Source organism: Epargyreus clarus, unplaced genomic scaffold (genome assembly GCF_041222505.1).
Source record: "Epargyreus clarus isolate Ecla_fem2 unplaced genomic scaffold, WU_Ecla_fem_2.2 ptg000007l, whole genome shotgun sequence".
Classification (NCBI taxonomy): Eukaryota; Metazoa; Arthropoda; class Insecta; order Lepidoptera; family Hesperiidae; genus Epargyreus; species Epargyreus clarus.
In genome coordinates this window covers 24,789,358-24,811,260 of record NW_027332215.1, presented here as the reverse complement: position 1 = coordinate 24,811,260, position 21,903 = coordinate 24,789,358, and the positions used below count along the sequence as shown (strand labels likewise).

General features: G+C 35.0%; 1 protein-coding gene across 1 annotated transcript in view; it reads left to right on the top strand.

The window, feature by feature from the left end:
* The first annotated feature begins 10,022 nt into the window (after positions 1-10,022).
* LOC140743721 (protein bric-a-brac 1) overlaps positions 10,023-21,903 on the top strand; it is a 393,179-nt gene continuing 381,298 nt past the window's right edge. Inside the window, exon 1 of the mRNA XM_073075232.1 lies at positions 10,023-10,164. The gene's annotated coding sequence lies outside the window, so the exon portion shown is untranslated. The remainder of the gene's footprint in view (positions 10,165-21,903) is intronic.

The window sequence follows — 21,903 nt, the reverse complement described above, 5'->3', positions numbered from 1 at the left end:
AGACAATTTACTCGTATAAATTGTATGCATTGCTACATTTATACACAAAACCAAGTCTGGTTTCACTCGTACACGCATTTTAATTATACAATGCGATGCTTAAATTCACTGGCGTATATCATGAATGTTGTGTGTGTACAAATCAACTTTTATACATTTATACGATTGTACCATTTTTGATATTCTTTTGATAATGTTATCCATACACAAACTGCCTTAATATATTCAAGACCTATTGCTAGTCACTGCGACTGGCGTCAAACACAAACTGCCGAATCGACGATCATAAATTTTGATAGTTCCTTAGGAAACATAATAAATCAATTAATAACATAAGGATTTGTATTTTTATATATGCATGTAATTAATATGTAAGGATTTGTAATAGCTTTGCATTTTATATGCAAACGACTGGTTTCGACGGGAAACTTATTTATGCCATAATAGCAATAGACGTGTCGCTGTGAGAGTTGAAAGGTGTAAGCTATTCAGTCACAAGCTAACCATTTGTAACTGTCATGTAGGCTATTCAAAGTCAACCCTAAGATAACAAGGTTTTCTAACTAACCTCCGATACGATTCCAATCTGTCTGGGGGTTAGTCATAAAAGTTCACGAGGTGTATTGAAGAATTTGTATGCTTCTTATGATTCTCACTTTCACAGCACGAACGCAAAAAAGTAGGATTTTGTATCGTTAGTTTCATATTTACTCAATAATTAATCACATATAGACCGCACAATAATTTAGTCTTGTCCATTTTTAAAGGCAATTTATTATGTAAGTAGTATTTGTAGTTTATATTATTCCATTGTCGTCATCTAGAAGGAACGGTCTGTATGTATAGAGATAGTTGGGGAATGGTGAGGATAATAGGATGGGTTTTTATTTTATTTGGAAAGTTATAATAATAAACCTATTGTATTTCCATTGAGTGCCTAATCTGGTTACCTTAACTACCTACACAACAAGTTTACACGTTATATATAGGGTAAAGACGTTTTTATACTCGAACAGTAAAATTTACTTAATATATTTAGGGCTCTCGAGCACGAGTAATTCTTAGATTTATACAGTAACTGTATTCACTTACTTAATATAAATGCATATTTGTAGTAGGCACGCACGGCATATAATGTACCATCGTGCTTTTTATAGTCATTATATATTAATGGTCAGGCCACAAGTAGAGTTAGTTTAAGTTTTATTGGAGATGTTAATGTCTTGCGTGAAGAGTCACCTAGGCTCAGCTTCTCTAGCTGGTCCCCTGGTACAGTTGCTGCATATTACTTGTATCAAGCGACCGGACGAAGAGGCTAGTCTCGATGCCGTTCACGCATGCGGCTCCACTTATGCGACGTTAAGAATATTTATCGACTTTAGATTACCGCCAGAAATTTACTGTATCGTCACTTAAATACTTATACTTTACACTTTTTCATTCGTTGTTATTATTAATATTATATTTAAAATGTTTATGTATGTGTATTTGTAGACTATTTGTTTAAATTAAAATGGGAAATATCATAAGCGGATCATAACCTTATAAGGTAAACTATGTACGTATACATAATTTCTATACAAAAATTAAAAAAAAATATCTAACCTAACCTGGCTAAATGAAATCCCATATGCATGTTTATAAAAAACGTCATAGTGTTTTTAGAGTCTACTTTTGACTGTAATTTGACTTATTGTGAACTGAACTGGCGCGGCAGGTAAACTGCTGGCGGTATAGTGGCAACGTTTAATTGCAGGTGACGATGCGTCTGGGTGTGAAGCAGATAAGAGACATTTAACGTTAAGAATACACGTGCATGGACTTTGATTACGCATTGTGGTATTCTCTACGTATTGGTTTTAATAAACTAGACGATCTCACCTGTCATATTAGCTGAGTCATCATTTAATTAGATTTCATATTATACAAGTAGAAGTAATGTAAGTTTGATAAGTTAATTAAGAAAAATAATAATTTTAGTGGAAACAGCCTGTGATGCCGTTTGTCTCGGTTACTTTATTTTTCAGTATTGATGTATAATCATATCGGCGTAACTGGACTTTTACTGCGGGATCCTCCCCCATATATCAGAAGGACCGAAAAGTAATAGTTGCAAAAATATTACTTTACAGTCTTTCTAATATATTATCAAGACCTGCTACTCAGTTGGCAGCTACCCATCTTTAGTATTATACTTGCGCAGTTTTTTCGCCTGGGCGAAACCCACCAGTCCATCCTTAGCTATTCCAATTATGCCGATTTGATTTAAGTATTTTTTTATATAATTATACATTAATGATGAATTTTAAATGCGCAGGGCTTTGTGTACGCGATTTTACATGAGCATATAATGGGATGTTTACATAGTACATCTTCATACATCAGTCATTCTTTATAAACAAGTGCACTTTTCTCTTTCGGTTTAAACGTCAAAAAAGATGAAAGAGTGACATAATAATGTAAGATTGTCATATTATGAAACCTACAGCTATTGCATGTTTTTATACAGCTGACAGATTTACCATGTAAACTTTCCGCTGTTTGTTCTACTTACAGTATTACTCCGTAAAGCTAGTATCATGTGAAAGGTTATTTAATGCAAAGACCAACCATGAACTGAGTGTTGTTTTTCAAAATGAAGTAACCGAGATTATACAGAAGCTGAGGCCTGAATAGTACTCCGTACGAAATTTGAATAACACTGCCGTCCGAGGACATCTGTAATAAGTTATAGGTAGATTTAGATTCCTCTCTTGAAGTCTATCACAGATGCGTTAGTATCCTTGAGGACTAAGTTGGAACGCAGGTCTTAAGAGTAGACATTTAAGGTAGAGCCTTTACCATACCCTTCAAACCAGATGTCAGCAGCGCTTTACTCCTCTTACAAAGCATTTACGGGTGTCACAGTGGTACCTTAGGAGTCTAAACAGGAAGGATTCTACCACTTTTAAAATTTCGTGGGGGGTACTAGTCAAACTGTGTATGATCTTTATAATAAGCAACTACAATTTTTGTAACGATTGTGTTGTAATAAACTATTTTCATATTTGATCTTGTTTGATTTCCATAGTATTAAGTAAGCAAACATGTATACTTTTCTTTAGTAATGAATAAAATTACATTGACGTAATCATTTGTGTTTTAATATATAATACCTCTCCTATTCTATTAAGAAAATCATCTTAGACTAACTGCACGAGTGCAGTCGATATTAAGGAATGAAAAGCAACAATGAGGTTGATAAGTTAATTATCATATTAATGAGTTACGTGCTTAAGGTCGTAACGTTTTATAGACACATACTTAGACAGCACAAAACGTGCAGTTCACCTAATGATGTTTTAATGTTATTATGTTTGTCTGTTCTGTACTAAAAAGTTTTTAGACGACTTCCTCATTATGCGTCCTGTACATTGCAATCGTTTGACGGTTTGCTGTAAAGGCGCTTTGCTAAGTAAACCTATTTATCTTGAAGATATCATTGTTTCTCAAAAGACATTTTGGGTAGCTAGATACTTTGACGATGAGATGAATGTACTGTCATAAAATAAAAAGGTAGTAGGTACTGTTGTTAAGGTTTACAGTGATGATTATTTCAAACTTCACGAAATAATGAAAAAAATAAAAAATATATTTTCAACTATTTAGAGGGGGGTTGCTGCTTTTAATACAAGTAGTTTCGTGCGGACTATTCCTATATATACATATTTTTAACACTAGAAGGGCTGGCGCCTTTATTTCACGGTTCCACGAAATTATTCATAGATAGGTACATAACTTTTTACTAGTGTTTTCCATCATTCTGATGTTTCATGACTTTCTGAAGTGTATTTTTATTTTAAAACATACATATGTAATGGAGTGGAAACATCAGAAGAATTAGCGAATATGGTGTAGGAGAACGATGTAAGTACTATGTCAGTGATATAAAGAAGAACCTTTTGTTTCACTATCAGAGTAGAAATCGTCATCTTTCTTCGATTCTGAGGGAGAGTTCTCACTAACAACAATTTGTTACTCTTGTGATGGTGAGTTACATATTAAAACTCGAGCTGGGTGTAGAAGCCGTGGAACTAGTAGCTTGAGTCCGAATGTGGTTCACCATCGACCAACTACATTATACCAACCGAGAGCTATATTTACGTAGCCATCGACAGTCACAGAGTGGACATGTACTCGTACCTACAGAAAACAGCGGGCGACAAAATCAACAAAACGTGTTTATTCTTTAGCTTATAAACTTATAAAACAATTTGATGTAGACAATTCGAAAAACAGAAGTAATATGACAATAACCTGAGGCTTATACAATCATAATGTTGCTGAGGAAGTTAAAGCTACTAACTAATACACAAAATAATAAAACGCGAAATTGTTGAATAAATGTAATTTGCACTAAAAATCGTACTTACGATGTTTGTAATAGATATGTGCAAAAAATGCGTGAAAACATGTGTAGGTACCTAAAATAGGCAAAAAAGATAATTTAAGTTACAAATACTATAACCTATAAAATAAAGCAGAAATTTTTTGCGACACTCATCACTATCTTTATTATTTATCACAATTAAAATATTATTAAATTTGACGGATTTACGTAGCTCAAAAAAGATAGGTACACAAGAAACACAGGCGTTTATAGTAAGGCAATTAATAAGAGTTGTAGACGAGCATGCAGTCCACCTGTTGGTGAGTAGCTACTGCTGCCCATGGACATCTGCAATCAACCCCAGGTAAGATTACATTTTTACCTGAGGTCGGCCGCAGATGCGTTGCTACCCCTGAGGACTAAGCTGGAACGCTTATGAAAAGTACCTATGTCTAACTTACCATACTCTTCAAACCATAAAACCGGTGCAGAGAATGCGAGCAGAAGTCAATGAGGCGGTAGTGCCGCCGGAGTTGAACCACAAAGGGTTCCTACCACCGCAATTTGACGCAAGAAAATTATTCAAGGAGCTTATTAAACGGCACCATGTAGTAAAGAACCTTGGCTGTTAATTGAACGGCTAATTAAGCTACTTGGCAGCGATACATCGATAGCACTACTGCGCTCATATGTTAAAATAAAATAAAATATGATAGTGCCGTGACGCAATCAGGAGCGTTTAAGTAAATTATTATTCTAAGAGGTACACATACATATGTGAGTACTAGTACCTATTGGAATAATTCTTATATTTATGTATAACTATGTACAAACAGCGCAATAATTTCGCTGCTTTCTTTTTTCCCGTTCTTATTAATTCCTTCGCCGAATCCGCCTGCCTATCTGTCTATTCTACCTTTCAAGAATGGTAGATATCATTTACAATAAAGTGAGAAACAAAAAATCTATTGCTGCAGACTACTAATTTATAAATTACGTAACCACTAAGTAAGTGCAAGTGTGTTTTCGTGGTAAATGCGGCCTGTTTCACTAAGCGATATAATATTATTAATAGGTACGTGCTCATACATTATTTAAAACAAGGGGTAAAACAATACAATAACAATACAGGTATTTTGGAGTCTTTATTGAAAAAAGTAGGTATTTAAATGTTGTCGTTAACGACTTTCACTACTACTATATTATATTAAGTTATCGTAAAACAGCAACTTTATCAGTCATTAAAAATAATTGTATTTGTATTATTAAGCTTTGACATTCAGTAGGTACTCATATAGTTACTAGATACATACCCACTAGTTAACATTATTTAGCCTGTTAAAACGTTGATCTGGACCACAGTATATTTGTACTGTTTCTGGACTATGTACATTATGTATTCAAAGAATAAATGAAAACAAAAAGCCTTTCTTTGAACAGATTGGGTAATTAACTAATTACATAGTTTGAGATCCCTTCTCGAATCGTATGTTTGTTTAGAGTAAGTTCTACTACAGTGTGGCTACAGTTAGTTATCTTTTTAACTACTCGTATTTAGGTACTTATATGAAATAGGTAGACATTTTTTGAACGTGAAACCCCGGGCACAACAGGTTTATTGTTATAACGCACAAAACTGAAAAATAAGGCTGGCCATACATGGACTGCTCGAGCAGTTACCCCGTTATCAACATACACGGACCGCTCTTGCAGTCAGAGTCAACAGCTTGAAGCTGCTATTAATAACTTGAGCAGTTAAGCTAACTGCTCGAGGAATTCAATTTCAAAAATCAGTAGCATTATGGATTTTGAAGAAGAAGCGCTTCTGCTGCTTTTGCTCATACGACGACAACGGCGGCGTAGAAATAAAAAATTGTGGGTTCATCCAATATTGGAAACACGAAACTATAATGTAGAATTTAATCACTTGTTTTTGGAACTAACACATGGCGAAGAAAAGTTTTTTAATTATTTTATAATGTCAATTTCATATTTTGACGAATTGTGTAATATACTCAAAGAAAAAATTAAACGTGAAGAAACGGGCTGAGGTAACTGAGCGAGAGCAGTCGACAGCTCGAGCAGTCAGTGTATGGCTGGCGACCAGGGCCGGATTTAAGGGAGGGCAACCGAGGCGGCATTCCCGGGGCCTCCATAAAAGAGGGGCCCCCACAATAGAAAATGATATAAGAAATAAAATATGATAGTGCCGTGACGCAAACAGGAGCGTTTAAGTAAATTATTATTCTAAGAGGTACACATACATATGTATCTGAGTACTGATTTATTTTTAATTCCGACTAGTAAACATTAGTAAAAAAAAATCTTTTTCTTTGATATGTTTTTTCGCTGTTTTACCTTTATCTACAGTACTTTGTACAAACATGAATACTGGAAGAATCTACCTGCGTTTCACAATAACATATTTATTGAAAAACTCAACTGAAAAATTATTCATTTTATTCGGAAAATAATTTGGGGCCAGGGAGCCTCCACTCCTTTGTTGCCCCAAGGCCTCCAGACCTCTAAATCCGGCCCTGCTGGCGACTGCTTGACCGCAAGATGAAAAATCACCGTGCTGCCAACCGCCTCAAGCAGTTGCAACTGCTCGAGCGGTTCGTGTATGTACGTACTTATAAGTCTGAAGTTCACTATGCAGTCGCAGCTTGAAGCATTCGATACTAGCTGCTTCAAGCTGCTCGTGTATGGCCGGCCTAAGAGATGCCAGGAATTAAATCTTGAACTCCCCGATTGGGAGGCATAGTGCGTATTGGTAGACTTCATATACGGTATATGATACCTTCTACAACTTTTTTTTAGTCTCTCAGGTTTCATTACGGTGTTTTCCTTCACCATTAAAGCAAGTGATAATTAATTTCTAATACACACAAACCTAACTTTGAAAAACCGGAGGTGCACGCCTGGGATTTGAAAGTCGGACCCCACGATCGTGAGGCTAAGTTTCAACCATTCGCCTATCACCGCGGTCTGGAACACAGAAAGAAACAATGATCACTAAAGAGTGTAATTACTGGATATCGGTTTATATGGAAATGCGTATTTGCATATGCAAATGCGTAAAACGGCAGTTTTTGGTGTTGTTGCATACTTTTCATAGCATATTTTAGTACTTTCTCATTGATACTGCAATTATCAGTAGTTAGACGTGTTTTTATATGGTCGTTAACTCTAAGATTACTGGTGGGTGATACCTCATTTGGTTTATTTCCCGTCTAATAAGTAAACAGTTGCAAATGGAATATAAAAAAACAATCATAATTTGTATGTCCTAGTCTTCGTACAATACTCAATTTTACCATAAAAATATCATGAAGAATACTATCAGTTTAAGTAAAATTTTAGTTTAGATGACGACCTTGACTTGTACAGATTTTTTCAGAAAAGGTAAAAAAAAATTAAAATGTATCAAACATTTTATTTTTTTTTGTTTGGTAGATATTACAAGATGTCCACACTTCATTGACATAAAAATATAGCTGTTTATTTTATTACTGCCGGAAAAAATATTAATAATTTGTGATTAATATATAGGTATATATAAGCTTATTAAACGTAATGCCACAAATAAAGACTGACACCATTGTCTGGATATCTGGTATGTAAGTTTGGTAGTTTGCGTAAGTAAACGTGAAACTAAATAATAAATAATAATTTGATAGTGCATATTTTAGGTATATTTCGCATTTTGATGCATATAATGGGATGTCGACTAATTATCAATTTGTGTTTACATAAGTAATTATGCACTATGTTTCTTGTTCGCTTCTTCCTGAAATTTAATACTGCATTTATGAAACAAGTAATAAAAGCTTGTTTTTTTTAAGTTTTTTCTTTTTATTTTATTATCTTTATATTCATACGGTTTTTGGGTTTAGATTTATAATTAGTAACCATCCTCGTACATAAAAAACTATGTGTGTATGAATATGAATAAAAAATAAATATTCAACTAAGGAAAATATCAAATTTTACGAAGAAGGAGAAATTCAGAGAAGAAAAAAGTAAAACAATTAAAAAACGCCATGACAATGACCACATGCTCCCGGGTGGGATCGAACCACCGCCTCTCAGCCTGACGGCCAAGCGCGCTAACATTGCGCCACGAGAGCGATGTGAGTTAGGGCGAACAATTCCTACAGTTGATAATCTTCTGCCATTTGTAATGCAAATACCTTATCCTTTAGTTTGTCACTTATCATTACTTCCCAAAATTTGATCCTTATCACCGATTATTAGTTGGTGAAACAATATAGGGTGTGTTTTTTTTTTCAAAATGAACTCGTTCGATTCCCGGCTGGGGAAAAGGTTTTTTAAAAACTTATTATGCAGTTTTTATTATCAAATCAGCCTCGTAACTAGAAAACAAGTAACAAGGTTCATTTTGGAAACTTTATAAGTATAAAGGTATTTGCGAGAAAAAGCTATTGTAGCGTTTTGCGAGAAAGGTATTTATAGAGGCATTGTTTGATCTTTTTATATTGTCAGGGATCTAGAGCATTATTATAACAAGTAATTTACCTCGTTAGGAGTAGAATTTTATTATATTTATCCAGCAAGCCAGATACAGAATTTCATAGTGTTTGCTTCAAAATTGTCGGTCGTACAAATGAATTTTTAACCTTTATTTTACCCTTTAATTTTCGGAAGGGTATAAATAGGTGTATCCTTGTTCCTATTCAGAAAGCAAAATAATTTTGAAGCAACTACTATAAAAATTAGTAAAGGATTTCAAAAAATTTGTCATCTCCTATTTTACCCTCTTAGGGGTAGAATTTCCAAAATGCCTTTCTTAGTACTTATTTACGCCATATAGAGAACCTATGTGCAAAATTTCATAACTCTAAGCTCCGTGGTTTCGGCTGTACGTTGATTTCTGAAAAGTGAATTAGTCATTTAGTTAGTCACCTTGCTGTTATATATATATAACAGCAAGGTGTGCTGTATATATATATATATATATATATATATATATATATATATATATATATATATATATATACAAATATGTTTTTATAATCTCCGTTTAATTTTCTTTTGATTTGATTTTTTTATTCTATCACCTATCTAAGGATACTCAGGTGATTCAGACAAATATAATTACACCTTAGCTGTCGAAATTCATCCAGCCGTTTGTTAGATCCGATGGAATAAAGAAAGACAAAAATACAAGATACGCGTGAAAAACATAACCCTTCCTTGCCAGTCGGGTAAAAAGTAAAAGAAATATCATGTTACATTTACGTAAGTAGGTATGTTATAAGTACATAGTAAAATAACACAACACTAAAAAATGGATTTCTAAAGTTTGTAGATATAAAGTACTAATCTATGATATAAAGTATAAATATTCTGCAATAATTATGCGCCTATTATAAATCAAAATACAAATAAAAAACAAAGCGCTCCGAAGCAGGTATATCGCATTCAAATGTTACTTTATGACGGAGCTCCAAGCAAAAAGGCGCACGGCGTGACGTAAAGTAATGTCCAGACGACGCCGACGGTCGACGGCATTAAAATGGTTGGACGACGCGTAAGGAAGGACGTTCAAGTTTGCGAGGGAGGGGGCTGAGTTACGCGGGGTCGCCGTTGCGCGCCGCGGCGCTGGCGTCGGCTGTCACCTGCGCCGACGCTGGCCCGTTAGGATCCAGCCACTGCCCGCCGCATTACGATCCTTCCTTCACAGTTCGCGCTCTCGCCACATCTCTCATCCTGGTGTCTGATAACGTGAAAAGTGACTAACAGTGCCATCACAGCGCCGCTTTTATCATAGGGTAAGTCACCTATCGACCTGTTTCAAGCAATTTGACGTACACTTAGCCCGCGCACGAGGCTTTGACAGTGACAGCCAGAGGTTTGTTTATGTTTTTAAGTTGATGTTTTCGTTTATGACGAGTATGATATGCTATCTAATTGTTGTCGTACCCTCGGCGAATTTCGTAAAGCACTACGTTTGTCGGCTAGTCGTATTTTGTTTTATTTAGAATGTATTATTTGTTTGGGAATGCAAATGCGATATAATTTCACTATTTCTTAAGTTCGCTGAGACTCGATTGTCCGGCACGCATGGCTCAAAAAAGTGTACGTTCGTGTAGAGGAAGTTGAGCTTTGGCGAGTGAAGTAAATAAGGTGGATAATGGTGTGCGCGGGCGGTTAGCCTTGAGCGAAAGGGACGCGGACGCCGCCGCCGCGCCGCCTTCCCAGGTAGGTGCGCGCCGCGATCGTCGCGCAGAAGATTATCGCGCAGACTGGACATTCCGCAGATAGCCACGAACATTGACGTCGCGCCGTATAAACGTCGGCTTTTTCATTTCTGTTTAGACCTCATAAAGTACATACGTAACTACAAAATAATTGAGAACGATGCAGAAGCCATTAGCGATTTGCAATGTCAAATAAATGTTATCATAAATTAAAGAATATTATTATTAGACACAATTATAGATATTTTATTTAACAAGTACATTTGAATACAGTCTTTTCTTCACTTTCATATTTATCAGATGTCAGTGCAACCTAAAGTAGCACCTACTCCTTCTTTTTGTTGTTTATTCTTTGCCTGACTACCATAAAAGGCAGACAAGTTAGGGCTACCTTAATTTGTTTTCAATCGAGGTACCTACTTATTACTTATAGCCAAGTAGGTATCCATAGTTTGTAGTAAGTTCATATAATTACTAGACATACAATTATGTGTATTTACGTGTTGCGTATATAAAATGAAAGGTAAGTTTATTACTTCGTAGATACCTTTATCTAACACTCAAACCGAATGAATAAAGTTATTGATAAGGCATTGGCATAGGCATAGGGCATAGACGCCCCAAATTGGACTAACATTAGTTTAGCGCAGACGCTAATCAAAGTCAACGTACCTTGTGTGCTGTGGGTCACAGAACTCACAGATGTGGTTTCTATGTGTTGATAAGTTGCTTGGCCCTTTCAATTTATACAATTAAATACATTTTTACTGTGATCTAAAATAAATGACATTTATATGTGTTTATTTGCACTTAATATAAATATCTCGTTTTTAGGATTCCATACCCAAAGGGTAAAAACGGAACCCTATTATTAAGACTTCGCTGTCTGTCCGTCTGTCTGTCCATCACAGGGCTATATTTCCGGAACCGTAATAGATATACACATATTTTTTTGTAACTGTTTTACGTTACGCTAATATTGTACTACACTAAAAAGTGCAACCGCCATTTATTAGACTTTATGTAAAAAGTAAGAGAAACTTGCAAGACTACCTTTATTTTAAAAATTAATTACTTATATTGAAAAGCCGTGTTAGAATATTCTCTGGTGGACCATAACTTAATATTTAATTCTCGTATATTTCGCATGTGATCTGCGCATTATTATTTTAATATAAATTACGTACACAATGAAAATTATATTGCTGACAGAATTGTCATGGTGTAATTTACGCGGAACAATGCCGACATACGCAGTTAATTGGTGCAAAAACACGAAATCGAAGTAAAAATGTGGAGAAATATCGTTTCATTCGTAAATGACCTAAAAACTACATTTTTTAAATATTTTTCAAACACGAAAATAGATGAAAGTTACATTTTCTTGTTAGGAGTGAGTTATCTTTACTAATCTATGGTATAGTATTTAAATTTACAAATGTATACTGAGTACACTCGGTCGGTGGACTACAGCCTAATTATTAACACGCTTTTATTAAATTGGGTTGTATGTATGTAACTAAGTAACGGAATTATTGAACCCGATTTCTGTCTACTTTGAACGTGCAGTTTAATTCAAAATTTTGAAGAATTATCGAAAACCGATGACAATACACGATTTTAATCATTTTGTACCATTGTCCTTATCAACATCCTCAGGATTAACGATTTTCGAGGGGAGATTGTTCGAGCGCCTTAGAGAAAGTTCATCGCAAAATTATACAACTATTAAACTGTTATAGCGTGATTTTTAGTTTTGAAAATAATAATGTTATTTACTCAAATGTTCTGAAACACATCTATAATGCCCTCTTGTAGAATGCTTTTTAGGATTCTGTACTCAAAGGGTAAAACGAAACCCTCCGCTGTTATAAAAATCAATTAAGGAACAGTAAATTGTATAATTGTGGAAAAAGTGTGGGGTGCTTTTTGAAAACTTATAAATGGGGCACCCCACGCTTTTTCCACAATTATACTATTTACTGCTCCTTAATTGATTCCTAGATTGAAAATTACTTTCGAGTTTTTAGTTGATTTTATCATTAAAAGCGTGTTTTTTAAGTCTTTTAAACTATATTTATTGTTTTTAATTTTAAGAAGACACCCGTGTCCAGCTGTGGGCTTCATAATGACTTCGACATAATGAGTTTGATTTATTATCTTTTTACAAACTTTTTAAGTTTGTCAACAAAGGAGATTTAAAAATCTTTTTAGATTAATAATTAATTAAAAAAATCAAAAACCCGACTGCACCAAAAAGGCTGAAGTAGAATTTCCAAAAGCAGTGAAATAGGCATTTCGTTATTTTTATCCAGAAAGCCGCATACAAAGTTTCATAGTAGTGTCTGCTTCAAAAACTAAAGATGTTCCAACAATATTATCCTATTTTATCCTCGTAGTGCTCATTTACGCTATATAATAAAGAACCTAAAAAATGTGTAAAATTCCAGCACGCTTAAGTTCAGCGGTTTCCCTTTGCGTCGATCTTGCGTCGATTGCAACTCACTCACTTAGTCAGACAGTCATCTTGATGTGTATATATGTACTAGCCGACCCGGCAAACGTTGTGTTGCCAAATAAATAAAAAAATGTTATGGGTGAACACCCCATCACTTAGGGGTAAAAAAATATAGATAGTGGCCGATTCTCAGACCTACTGAATATGTATTTAAAATTAGGTGAAAATCGGTGAAGCCGTTTCGGAGGAGTACGGTAACTAACACGAGAATTTTATATGTAAGATATATTATATAACGTATGTGTAATCTCTTCTTAATTTCCTGTATTTTGACACTCTACTCGATAGGTTTGGTTAACTTTTATTTCGCGAAAAAATCCACCATTTACGGTCTATAAAATATATAAATTCAGTAAATCAAAGTTTTGGTCATTATTTTACCTCGTTAGAGGTAGAATTTCATTATTTTTATCTAACAAGCCTGATGCAAAATTTCATAGCGTTTGCTGCGAAATTGACGATTGTTCAAATGAACTTTAAACCCTTATTTTACCCTCTACGGGGTTGATTTTTCGGAGGGTGATAAATAAGTGCGTCCTTGTTCCTATTCAGAAAACCAAATACAAAATTTTATAGTAGTTGCTTCAAAATTAAAGGATTTCAAAAAAACTGTTTTACCCTATTTTACCCTCTTTAGGGTAGAATTTCCAAAAGGCCTTTCTTAGTACTTATTCACGCTATATAGAGAACCTATGTGCAAAATTTCAGAACTGTAAAGTCCTTGGTTTAGGCTGTACGTTGATTTCTGAAAAATGAAAAAGTCATTAAGTTGGTCAGTCAGTCAGTCACCTTACTGTTTTATATATATACATATATGTTTTTATAATCTCCGTTTAATTTCCTTTCATTTGATACCCTACTCGATAGGTTCGGTTAACTTTTTTTTTTAAATTTGTTACTATTTCGCGCCAAAAATCCGCCATTTTGTTTTTTTTTTACTAACACCTATCTAAGGACACTCGGGTCATTGAGACAAATATAATGACACCTTAACTGTTGAAATTCATCCAGCCGTTTGTTAGATCGGATCAAATAAAGAAAGACAAACATACAAGATACGCGCGAAAAACATAACCCTTCCTTGGCAGTCGGGTAAAAACAGTGATAGCCTAGTGGTTAAGACACTCGGCTTCTTTATGGATGGGTCCGAGGTTCAAATCCCAGGCACGCACCTCTGATTTTTCAAAGTTATGTGCGTATTAGAAATTAATTATCACTTGCAAAAACGGCGAAGGAAAACATCGTAAGGAAACCTGCATATCTGAGATCTTAAAAAATACGTTTTCAAAAGTAAGTGAAGTCTACTAATTCGCAATTCGGTGGACTATGACCTAATTCTTCTCATTCGAGAGGAGACCCGTGCACACCAATAATGGGTTGACTTTAAAATATTTTTTATAAATCTCAGATATACATAAAGTGACCAGTCGTCCCGCTTTGAACGGGACAGTCCCGTTTTCCGATTTTCCGTCCCGATGTCGCCAACTTTAACCGCAGTACTCAAAAATGTCCCGTTTTTTTTCGAAATGGCGTGAAAATGTTATCGGCCGGACCGCGCTACGTCGCGATATGCCCCCGCGTTCGGTCGGTTGTCTAACAACAGGGCGCTGATACAAATGTAATATGTACAGTCACGAGCATAAATATATGACTATGGGCAGATTAGCAAAAATATCTGACCCAAGAACGAGTTGAGTAATATCTGCCAGCAAGAACGCAGCAAAAATATCTGACATTAATAGGCAGCAAAAATATGTGGTGATAACGTTGATCAAATAATTGTGACCACCTTACGAAACAAAATATGTGACAATATTAATCTATTCACTTTTGTTATTCCGGCTCAAAATACAACTCGAACGTCAAGCCGCGTTCTTTTTCTTTTTTATGCTAAGTCATAGTATCAGTCAATCGTATCAGCCAGTGACCAGAGTTATAAATAAGATCTTATTATTATAAAAATAACACATACACATAAAATAATACTAAGTAAAATAAAAAAAAAATGAATAGGTTTCTAATAATACACTTTCGAACAATTCCGAAACGTTACACGGCAGCGTTGGATAAAAAGATCCACTACCCACTTTTTAACGATAAAAATATATCAAAGCGATATCAAAAACATACAACCTATTTCTCCGATAATATTGTTAATAGTAGAACATGGTATTGCTAATATGTCTGACCCTGTAGTACCGGGACCTGAATAGGGCTAAGGTATCCTCTGCCTGTCGTAAGAGGCGACTAAAAGGGGCTTCCGGGGTTGCGGGCGGCAAGACTGGGAGCTCGAACCGTCCAGCAAGCGACCCCGGGAAGGACAGCGGTTTGTGTGGTCAAATATCGCTGTAAACACCAGGGGATGTGAGAGGAGCGTTAGGAGGACTCCGGTTGTGTTCCGTTGGAGATTCCGGAGTTTTCCACCAAACGCTGAAGACGGCCAACGGGGGGGTTTTAGTGCGGTAAAAATCCCACATAACCCGGCGTCACTCCCATGGCGTCGGGTACCTTTTGAAGGTTTCCCCCTCGTCAACAAAAAATAAATTTTTGCTAATATAAATAATTAAAGTTACATGTATCAATTAACTATTGCGGTAACTTCTTTTTTATATTTTTGTCTAAATAGGTACATATAAACGTACCTATCCGATCCTTATCGCCCGTTATTAATAATCAATCTTTTGTATGTTTACCTACCAAAGATCGTGATTTCACAATTTCTAATATGCAAAAATGTCTAGGTATGTAAAACAGTGGTTACAGTGATTATTATTAGTATAACTATTAACGAGAAGGTATAATCGAAAAAAAACAAGCGATCAAAATTGTAACTAAAAACAGGCTTGCCTTCATCAGATGCAGCTACGGTTAGATAGGTACCGATTCAATGCTGGGAACGATTTATTAAATGTTTAGCGAATATTCTTCTTAATTCGATAAAAATTATACCTTTGCGAACATCGTACGCCGTTTCATACGACACATAAATTCAAACTGACAACGAAATTATATTTTATGTTTATAATAGGGTATGCATGCCTTGTAAATTCTTTAGGATTGTATCTACTTAATGAATGTAACTACATATTTTTATAAAGAACTGGTATAGAATGTTACCATACTTTATTTAAATAGAAAAAGATAATAAGCCTACAATAGAAATACCTCTCGTAGATCTGTACAAAGTAAATACTCGTATATTTTATTGGATACTAGCTGTGTCCCGCGGTTTTACCCGCGTTATACCACATAAACCGCGTTATATCACAGCTAGTTCTAAAATATAAGTAGCCAAAGTGACTCCTTATTAAATCAGCTACCTGCCAATAAAAGTTCCGTCAAAATCGGTCCAGCCGTTTCAGAGGTTAGCCAGAACAGACAGACAGACAGACAAAAATTGTAAAAATCGTTATTTTGGTGTTTGTACCATAAGTATATTCATAAGTATATTCAAAAGCGGTTTTTCAATATTAAAAATAGACACTCCAATTTTATTTATATGTATAGATTCATATTTGGGGACAGGCATCAACTTAACCATTAGCTGACTGCGTATTTAATAGCTACTTTTAACACGAAAAATATAATACCTCACTAAGTGCGAGTCGATCTCACAGCCGGAGGGTTCAGTGCCATCAAATTCTTTTTTTTTAATATTTGTTATCATTATGTATGTACATTGTGTGTGTCCTGCAACGGATTTGTTTATGGAGTGCTTATTTTAAAATATTATTATATAATAACAGGGCAGCAGGGTTCGAAGGGGAAGGAAATTGATGATACGAGTTGCTAAGATTGAGGGCATTTGAGGGCGCCTGAGTTCTTTTAACTCTTTCATTATAAAACATTTTATTACGTTACTCTAGATGGTAAAGGTTAGTCTACGTGTAAATTTATTATAATGTTTATACTATTAATGATAAAACAGTTTTATATGCAGTTTAGAGTTTTTGTTACCTATAGAAAAAAACTTAGACATGGATAGGGATACCTATGTATGTCCATAAGTACGGGACTCCTCTTAGAGTGAAAATGATTCGGAGACTGGCCAAATATGGGTAAAGTGTGGATTGATAGATTTTACGCATAAGTACATATTTACGAACACCATCGCAAACAATGACACAGGTATACTTTTATGTTCACTCACATTAATGCAAAGCTCAGCTTAGACCTCGCGGACTGCATGTTTTATTATTTTTTACGTTATCCAGTGCGCGTCTGAATTTCGCACTGGATCTTGCAAGAAAACCAAATTCGTATCAGAAGGCCACTGCTACTGTGTTTACATGTACTCAATAAAAGCTACTATGAAACTGAAACTTGCGAAAAACGTTTCCAATCTTCGAAAATATTATTAGGTGTCTAAATAGTTCTTTAGAACAAGTAACTATCACACTATTGATTACCTAGCAGATCCTATCTGATGTCCGTAATGCGTATTTAAACGTTCATTTTGTAAACAGGCTTAGTAGCGTTGTTATCAAAAAGGTCATGTAATTTGCTTATTGAACTGTTACAGAGCAATTATTTTGCGTTTGGTACCAATGCTAAAGCAGAGGGGCGACACGCATACGCATCTATTTTAAAATTAGCGAATCCACTTTTCAATCTTCCTCTGCGGGCGGTTCCGAAATTATTTTACAACGTATTAAACGTTTTAATAACATATTAGGGGCCCGCAGAGTACGCCCTGCGGTCTACGGGAGGGTCTTACCAGCACCAACTGTTCAAATTCGCCCCCAACTCAGCAGGGTTCCGTACACTAGAGATAACAAGGTTCCATGATTCTGTGCACACCTGTGTTCGGATTTTCATTTCTTCGTGAAAATCCGACATCTTTAATTGAACTAAGATCCAGCCAAAATAAGCCAAGCTGATAATGGTGTCTCTGGAGTCGAATAACTCTTTCCATCTTTAAATATTTTATAGTTATTACGTATTTACAAAAAAATCAATTCAGATGTCTGCTCGGACAGAATTGAACCCGAAACCGCGCAGGATGTCTTGTGCATACGAAACCGCATATGTACGTCGTCTCAATGATATTAAATTGCATAAAACGATAATTTTCTACCTCATGGATATAAAACGGGTGTGTTCTGTAGGAACTTAATTAAATAAAGGGCGAAATGTACGGTGGTTTTAGGGCGTGGTGGCACAAGTGCCCTCAATAAATACTCTTGCCAAATTGAGTTGAAGTAAGCTTCACCCTTTGCTCTGTTAAAGACAAGGAATAATTGTTAATTTCTATGGTTGTTTTTATAGGGGTGACGTGGTAAACACAGTCTTTTTCATGGTGAATGGCCACTGTCACCCATGGATATTTGTTAAAAACTTTGTTTAGAACAGGGGTTGTACCTGGAGCAAAGATTTGTTGTTACACCCAATGACAGCTACGTTGCTTGTTTCGTATAAGTCGCTTAGTGTAAGTCAGTCGCTATCCACCCTTCCACAGAAGCGCACTAAGCTTCCCACTAGAAACTGGTATGGCATTGTGCGTTTTAAAGATCATTGTTTGATGTTGGTGAATTAAATTATAATTTCTTCTAATAATATACTTACCTTAATATTAGGTAGGTATGTAAAAAGTACTGTAACAAAAGTAATGTAGGTACCTATAGGTTAAAAATAAAACAAAGTCTAAATTAGTCTAAATCACTGCCTCTAACAGGGTCTCCCGCGCTACTACATCAGAGAAATTCTTTGGGCCTCTCGGAACGTTAGAAATCACGACGACAATTCTTTATATTATTTTCGTCCTTCAGCCCCTCAGAATTTAGTGGGTCTACTGAAAACATCACAAATATGAAGATCTACTTTAGCAATTGACACGGCGCTTGACAAGGCGCTTGAGCCGGTGAGTGAGTCCAGATTATATGCATAGGAGTTCCTATTAAAGGATTTTTATAATAATTATATTCCTTAAGGGACCTAAGTAAGTGATTAAAGGTCAATCTCAATTAATCTTTTAAACTGTATTAAGATTCCTACTTGCTGTATTGATATCATTGCTACGGATATACGATAAAAATATCCGGAAGAAGAATTTTTAAATCATGTTTTATGACCAAGTACAGTGTTTAAATCTATCATAGGTACATCGTGAGTACATAATAAAATATAAGTATAATATAAACTTCAAAGTGCACATAAATTTCAAAGTGCATCATCATAATTTCATAACCTGAATGTGTATAACCTGTAAATTATTGAGATAGGTATAATACAAATATTAATATCTTTTGACCGTTAATTGATGTATGTTATGTGATTAGGTATGTCATATCTGAAACTTGTAGATAGCCGAGTCTAGGGGTGAAATGTTATGATCTCAATTTCAAACTTACCGGCTGTCGTAACAGTTTTCCAACAATTTTAACTAATTTTATAACATAATTATACAAGCAGTTTTATGATTTCTGATACTTCAATAATTACCCAGTTGCCAATACTTGCCTACTTCCTAAGTTAACAAACAGCTTGGTTCTAAGGCTTCTTGGCGACAAATGTAACTTTGGCGTTGAAATAACTTGAGTCTTGCCTCTGGCGCGTACGGGCGAGTGTTGACACAAACTAAACTAATATATATTTACATTTCCCTAAAATATAAACTAAAATAAACATAGTAAGTAGTAATAGTAATTAGAAATCAACTCGTTATCGCTTGGTTCAAAGAAAAGCTATGATTTAATTTCTATATTAAACAAGGACAAGCAGCACCCGCGGCTTATCCCGCATTAAAAAAAATATACCCTAAACAATTTTAACCATATAATAGCATTAATATTTAATTTAAAAAAGTATTTTTTATACATTTTTTCATGACTGGCAACCTAATTTGGTTAAGCTTTTTTCAAGTAAATACGCTTAAACTGAAAGAGAACTTTTATGAAACTCTTTTGTAGTGATTCAAATATAAAAGCTATAAAGTAAAGCGGACTTTTCTGTAGAACTAATAAAGAACAACATTTTTGACGAACATTATGTTCGTCTGTACCGAACCGTTTCGTCAGCGCACGCCGGTAAAGCATCATACCTTGCCCAATTTCCGCTGACTTGATAACTTGATATAGACACATATGCCATTATTTTTTTCCGACCTTTTTGTTCAATTATAATAAAATATAACACTCCTTAATAGTGTAGCTTTCTGTTCATTATTTTTGAAGATTAGCTCTTACATTCAAACAAAGTAAGTTACAAACTTTACCTCTTTATAATATTAGTATAGATAAAGGGATCTCGCGCTTGCTTAATGATTTTAATAAGCATATGTTTTTATATCGTTTATCAAAATAGAAGATAATATAATGGCGGTTATTCCAAAGTCCCTTGGGAAAATTATTTTAAAACATTGTTTTTTACATACTTGTGGGTATATACTTAAGGGTCTTATGCTCCACGTTTGAAAAACTTACAATATATCACATATCTAGATATTGATCGGTTTTGAATTGTTGATTCACTTGTATTTAGGAGAAAAGGAAAGCCTGTTCAACTAACCCAGCGAACATAATGTTACGACTTGACATCAATCTGAAGTCGATTGCGGTGGGATATGTATTATTTGTGCCTGAAATTTATGAGTTAGAATTATAAGGTACGGACTCGGATGAAACACTTTGCTCACACGTGGGTAGGGATGTGAGCATTTGTATTTCGGAAAATACATTTTTATTACACAAGAGTAACAAACGGGCATACAGTCCACCTGATGTTAAATAGCCACTACCGCCAACGGACCTCTGCAATCAACCCCAGAAGAGACCAGATTCCCACCTGATGTCGGCCACGGATTCGCTGCTATACCTGAGCACTAAGCTGGAATGCCTCGGAAAAGTATGTGTCTTGTATTCGGCAGAAATAGGCGGTGGCTCAACCAAAGTCAAACCACAGAGGGTTCTTACACTAGACGTTTACCCGCGACATCGCCCACGGTTTGAGGTATATATATAGGTATAAATAAATAAATACTAAAAAAAACATGCACCATACCTACAAACATACTCACATTCGCATTAATAATATTAGTTAGGATTATGCATTATACTATTTCAATTTTTAAATTTGTTGATTACAATGAGTGTCACGTAATCAAGATAGATTCTTTGACAAATAGATTTGTAACGAAGATTGTTTTCTGTTCAGGACAGAATATCAGCAAATAATTCTAGTTCACTATAAGAGTGTTTATTCCTAACGTTCCCACATTTTTCGGTGAAATGTTCTTGGTGCAATCCATTTGAGTCTCGTTCGACTTTAGCATGATTGGCAATCTCGGCAACAACTCCGATTGACATATCGCCAATGGTCGAGAGCTTTTGATTCTCAAACCGACATCAAATGTTTCCGCAACGAAGATATTGCGGTTCTGTCGAGTCTTCCAAGCCATAGCTTTTGACCTGTCTTTCTTTAATAGTTTTTGTAGTAGAACGTATGTTGTATTTGTTCTTTTACAAAGCTATGTAATATAATGTTAATGAATTATTAGGGATATATTATATCAAAGTCAACACATATCAATAATAATATTAGTGTCGAGGTCCACTTTGAAAATTTATCTATGATTCGATTTCACGAATTAATTTTTTTCGGATGTTGCTACAACGTTGAGGAATATGGACAGTTTTAATAAAGCTTATATTGTTCATGTTTTTAGAAAGGACCCAGATAACTTGAAAATCCCTTTGTAATGGGCTATAAAAACTAGGTTTAATATTTGTCCCATCATTCCGCGGCTCTGAATTTCAATTGAAAGAACTCTGTAAAAATCTTAATATGTATTTGGT